Source organism: Cryptomeria japonica, chromosome 8 (genome assembly GCF_030272615.1).
Source record: "Cryptomeria japonica chromosome 8, Sugi_1.0, whole genome shotgun sequence".
NCBI lineage: Eukaryota > Viridiplantae > Streptophyta > Pinopsida > Cupressales > Cupressaceae > Cryptomeria > Cryptomeria japonica.
The window spans coordinates 97,059,491-97,066,243 of NC_081412.1; positions in this window are offsets into that span (position 1 = coordinate 97,059,491).

A 6,753-nucleotide genomic window follows, 5' to 3' on the forward strand; every position below is an offset into this window, starting at 1 on the left:
CAATGAATAAAATCCTAATTTTTTGTCATTAATGCTTCACCAACAACCCTATAGAGGTCAGTTTCACAATTAAGTGTTGAGGTAACCTTCATCGATGCTAAACACATTTTTTAGATTTCTTTCCAGATCTCCTTAGATCTCTTCCAGGGTAATATGCAAAATTTAGCAGTGACTTTGCCAACCCCTAAGGCTTATGCCTCAGTTAATGGTGGAATTTTCTGTCGGTGGAGGAATACTCTGTTCTACCAATGGATTTGTCTCTATAGATCCATCTCCACTTTGTTCTTCAGATTTTCTAACCCATCTCTCTATGTGATCTTGTTGTATTTCATCTACCTTCTGCTTTCCTTTCTCATTGTCTTTATCATTATTAGTTGGTTGAGTCTTGCTTCTGCAGTACTTAGCAATATGACCTATTTTGTTGCATGCATAACATGTAACATTGTTCTTCTGAATTGCCTTGACATATCTAGTATTATTATTATTTCTTGACCTACAATGTTTATCAAAATCTCAAAACTTTCCACATACATGACATTTAACATTAATTATGCAGTCTTCTGATTTATGTGGAGTATTTTGCATTAATAAATATTCAGCTCAGGGGAAGCAGGCAGGATGGAACCAACAGATGAAACCTTGACCATTTTTCACATGAGTGTTGCCATAAATGCCAAAGGGGGAGATTGTTGGCAACTGACACTCAATTGGTTGGTTTCACTATGTTGCAATTGATGGCAACATGGTATTTTGTTCCAGCTTCATGTTTTGGTTCAGTTGTGTACCGACAGGCACTTCACAGAAACTATACAGGCATGATAGAAGGATTTCTTTGGTTACCAGCAATGCAAGCCGACATGGTTTAGAATATGGTTATCGGTATTGGAGGCCAACATATCTTGGATCCGGCATCGACAATTGTTTTTTATATTCATGGATTTATGTTATCTAGCCGACATATAATTTGATATTGTAATTGTCTTTGCAAGCCGACATAAGGCATGATAAGTTGTATAGGATATAGAGGTCAGTTAGATTAAATAATTTTAGATATAGAATAACAGAGATGGTGATGGATATGTGAATGTGATACAATGCGATTTGAATTTTGAGTGATGGTAAGTCAATCCCCTCTTCTGAAATGAGATTTGAATTGATTGAATTGTGTACTTATGACCAAGTGAAAAAAGCGACAAAGATCTGATTATAACTCAAAATAGAAGCTTAGGATGAAGCTATGCACCTGGATTTGGCAATAATCTATCAAGACGAAGCCATCCTGTGAATTTGATGAAAATTTGCCCTAACTGTGGCGGGAATGTACACAGTCCTTCGAAAAATTCGTTAAACGAAAAGGGTTTTTACACCTCTACAAATGGAGTCCAAATATGAAAGTATAGCTGCACACCTACAACCTACACACAGAAAAGAGAGGAAAAGGGGTTGGGATTGGGGGTTTTCCTTCAGGTCAAACCCCAATTTTGGAATTAACCAAATGATGAAAGAAAGTACTTGCAAGTAAATGTAAATGAAAGACTGAACTGTAAATCACCTCAAGGGAGGTTGTGATAGAAATGTTGATAGAATTGCTTGTATTGGATTGAATGTTGAAAGGGATCTCCATTTCAATTGTTGAATCCTTGACTTGAATGCAACACCTATCCTTGAAGGGAGACTTGAGAATGATCAATGCTAGAAAGGAATGCTTGAATGCTCTTGAATGCTTGATCTCACATAAACTTCCCACCCATATAACTTATGCAAATGAGAGGACAAATGCGACATATATACCTGTCAATTAGGACTAATTAACTAATTTTTTATCATAGGTAGACACTGGGGGAGTTTTCCTGCTCAATGTGCAGCCTCCAATGCAAAATTGGAAAAGGTCCTACCCCAAAATGGGGTAGGGACAGGGGCGCCATGCCCCTATCCTACCTTTTTTCTAGGATAGGATGTAGTTTAGGCAGTACAAAGGACAAGAGAGATGCAGTTCCTAGGTGTTGAGCAAGTCTCTAGTCTCAAATAAGGCTTAGGGATTCGATTCACATGCGTGAGGACCCTAATGTGGTCACAAATTCCGAGGGTCACAATTTCATCACACTACATCTAGCCTCCACTTTAGCAGGAGTATAAGTGTATGCCAATACTGTCGGTAAAGTACAAGGAAACAAGATTGAAAGACTGGTACCACATCAAGGAGGCAAGATGCACCAAGCCCCCAGTGGACTAAGGATCTTACGACTTCAATTGACAAAGTAAAAGGGAAGATCAAGAAGGGAAAATTGTGACTATAAGTAGAAAGGTTCCCCTCACTATGAGTCATGAAAAGATACCAAAATTATGAAGAAAAGCCAAGTTCACTAAATAATTTTAAGTATCAAAAAGAAAAATATGAGCGGTGTATGCCCCCACGTCAAAGCGATCCCACGCACTTTATCGGGAGCGATTGCTTTAAGGTAGGATACACCCAAGAGAGAGAGAAGAGAGGGAGCACGTTATTGCAAGGATTTAGCCCCCAAGTAAGGAATAAACCCAAGGATAACAAACACAAAAAATGAAGTACAAGGTAGTTTTGCTTTCCTCAGGGTCAGTATGTTGTATGATAACTCATGTATATCATATATGTATATGTGCACATAATAATCGTCATTCCCCAAAGAAAGGACACTACCTTAGAAGAAAGGGAAGAGAGGATGTCTTTCGAGTCAACATAAAAGAGACAAAAAGAGATCTCAATGCTCTGCATCATCCTTAAGTAGACATTGAGGGAAAAATAGAAGAACAGGGATACACATAGAAGAATGGTCACAAAAGAGAAAGAGGAGAGAGAGAGAAGATCTACAGTACTAATATTGCTAATATAAAAAGACATCTACATCTCGATCTTGCTAATGTCTATTTAAGGAAGGCGAGAAACATGCCAGAGGAATAGCATTGAGCACAACAAATGGAGCTATCACAAGATCCAAACAAGGACTATGCTCATGTGACAAGATTAGGGTTTGTGAAAATTCAGTGGATAAATGCTTGTCCACATCAACATATTCATAATCACTGTTAGAAGCATTAGGAGTTGTATTGCCAGCATGAATAACATTTTCACTCATTTCTTCATCAAAATTTAGAGAAAGAGGAGCATAAATATGAATAGGAGTAAAACCATCACACTTGTTTACTCAACTTATGATTTGGAGATGTAGGTTGAACATCTTGCCTAGGAGAAAAGAAAATCATGTCAACTATTAGATTCTTGGGAGATTGAATATTTTGAGGAACAGTTTCACGAGCTCAAACATGGCATCTTCGTCAGCGTTCTCGCACAACGATTTTGTCAAGTCTTAGTGGAAGGTTGAGAAGGAGGAAGAACATTTGAAAAAGTAAGAATATTTTTCTCTTTCATAGTTGAAAATTTAGGTTGAGGTATTTTAGGTTAGACAAGAGGAGAAGCAGGCCTCTTCTCTCTATAAGAGGAAGGAGGTGGAACTGTGCCATATAAAGGAGGAATGTTAGGAGTAGCAAGAAGACTAAGCCCATCATGATGAGGAGGTACAGGTCTAACCTTAGGAGGAATAGTGTTGATCTTCTTAGGAGAAGGCATAGTCACATCCATAGGAATAGATTGAAGATCTTCCTTAGGAGGGAGATTAGTTCTATTTGTGAGGGGAAGAACTTCATCTTCAAGTATGATAGGGATGTCAAGTGTTGGTGATCAAGGTTGACTTAAGGATAGGATTATATCTTTCTTCCATTTTTGATAAGATTGAAAAAGAGCATCGCTCCTTGATGGAAGAGATTGAAATTATTTAGGCCAAAAGAAATCAATAGGAACACTAGGGATTCTTTCAGATGGATGAAATAAGCTATGGTTCATGGTTGTAATTTCTCCATTGTGACGAAATTTCAAACACTTATGGATTGGAGAAGCAATAGCCTTCATGGAAGATAGCCAAGGATAGCCCAACTTCACATGGAATTGATCGGAAGAGGGTATGGTAACAAAGTCCACATCCATAGATTTAGTATGAACTTCAACAAGAAGGGTGATAGAGCCAATTGTTGGACAAGAGAAGCCATCAAATAACTTCACAACTACATTAGAGGCATCATATATTGGTTTATACAATCGTAAAGTGAAAAGATACTCCTCGGTGATAATGTTAACCATAAAAGAAAGATCAACAAGAGCGCCATGGCAAGGGATATCCTTAACCTTCGCAACTATGTATAAAGGGCCATCAAGTTCTCTAATGGTCTCACTAGGGTCAAATACAATACAAGAATCCTTAGGTGTTTCTTGTTTTTCTACCATATTTACCAACTTCGAAGCCATAGAAGTGAATTACTCAAAGGAGAAAAAAGTATACTTAGTCTCAATCACGTTAGAGGTATGAGAAGGCAAAGGATCAGTAAAAATTTTAAGATTTTGATTAGGAGGAGCTATTTATTTATTGCCCTTATCATTCACACTTGCCACAGATATAGTATTGTTATTAATCAATTCTTGAATCTTATTTTTCAATGTGAAACATTTCTCAATATCATGACTAGGCTGACGATAAAATTGACAAAAGGAATTGTTATCAAAATAAGGGGATGCAAGTTTAGAAGAGTCGACTTATTTTATAGGAGGAAGTTTGATAAAATATCTTTACAACAACTGAGACATAATACTATGTAAATATTCATTCAAAGGAGTAAATTGTCTTTCTCTTTTGAAAAATTTAGAAATAGAAGGCACGCTTATTGTAGCATTCACATTGTTGTTGTTGATTGTATCATTGAACTTGATGAAGCTTTTTGTTGGTTTGAACTTCACAAATGGCTGTTGAACACTCCCCCCCTTATCACTCAGAGCCATAGGAGTAGATTGCTCCATTTGACTCACAGCCAGTTGATAATTGTGGAGTGTTGTGCACAACTACAGAAAGGAAGTAAACTCAAACAAAAGAAGTTTTTCCCTTATATATTTTTGCAAATTACAAATGGAAATTCGTTGAATATCATTATCAGGTACATGAAAAGAAATTTGAGCATGCAAATGATTATATCTACCAATGAAATCAGTCACTTTTTCTTTAACACCTTGTTTACAATGTATTAAATTAGTCAAAGTGATTTTAGGACCAATGTTATTTTGAAATTGTTGGATGAAAGCATTTGCTAGTTGTTGAAAAGAAGTGATGGAATAAGAAGGCAAAGAGCAATACCATTGTAAAGCCTTATCTCTTAATGTTCTTGTAAATAATTTCGCAAGCAGTCTTTGATCATAAGAAAAATCAATACTCAAGGTTTGAAATGTTTTAACATGTGTAAGAGGATCACCTTTTCCATTATAGAGATCCAATTTAGGGACCTCCACGTGCTTAGGTAGCACGACTTTAACAATATCAAGAGAAAGTGGGCTTGCAACATCAAATGTAGGAACACTAAACTTGGATTGACTCATAGAAGCAATTTATTATTGTAAGGAAGACACGGTTTAAGCAAGATTGTTAATGGTTGCTTCGGTAGAAGAATTGATATTAGACAAGGTTGATTGAGAAGGTGGTGCGATGTTATTGAAGGAATGCATGGATGATGATTGGTAGGAAATGGGACACTCAAAGGAGGAACAAAATTGTTGAATGAATTTCCCCCTTGTGTCACATTGATTGGTTGAGGGATAATAGGAATACTTATGGAAGACATAGGTAAAGATGGAGGATTAAACAAAGAAGAGGGATTGCTCCCATGACCAATGGTTGTAGGAATGACATTTTGAGTTGATGTAGCCATGATGTTTGAAGTGAAAGTAGGAATACTAACCATTGAAGTGGTCAAAGGAATAGGAGAATTTATTTGATTTGAAGGTTGTGAATAACCTAAGTTCTCAGCACAACTCATGATAGACATGACATTAGAATCAACAATATGAGCAATGCCACACAATATATCAATTCCAATCTTATCACTTTGAATCATGCATTTAAGACCTTCAATTAATGGAAGAGCTTCACTATTAGGGTATACTTGGGACATCCATTATTGAAAGTTATCAAATTGATTGTCCAATTTTAAAAGTCGATCTATGTAAACTCTAGTCAAAGCTTCTTCTTCATCATGGGATTCATCAATGTGATAGATAGGGACATGATTAGGATGGGAAGAATTAGCATTATCCTCATTAAAGAAGTCACCCAAATTAGACTCCATGTCCTCGGTAATTACACCTTGGTATGCCTTAATTCTAATGCTTTGTCTAACGGGGATAGTGTAGATAGGACTAATAGCGGTGAAACTCATGTACTAGAGGGAGATTTGAAATTTTGAATTTTGAACAAAGCTTACAAAATTGAGTAGTGCAAAATTTAAGAAAATAATGATTAAACAATTTGGACTTTGTTGGAAGAAGAAAATGACACAATTTTCAAAATAATAAATCAAAGGGAATTGGAATTTTAAAATTAGGGTCAAGGGGATACCACTTAATTTTAAAATTAACAAAAACAAAAATTTTAAAATTAGGGCAGATTATAATTAACCTTTTAATTTTAAATTTTTTTTTGAAATTTAAAATGTTGAATTTTCGAGGTATTTCCAATGTTAGAGGGATAAAAAATCCACAAAATCAGCCAATCTTCTAGATTTAGATTATTAAATGCAGTCATAACAGTATCCCAAAATTTCGGGAAAAAGTTGAGAACTGTGGCGAGAATGCACATGGTCCAACCAACTTTTAAAAAAAAAATTAGGCATGAATATTACAATGAA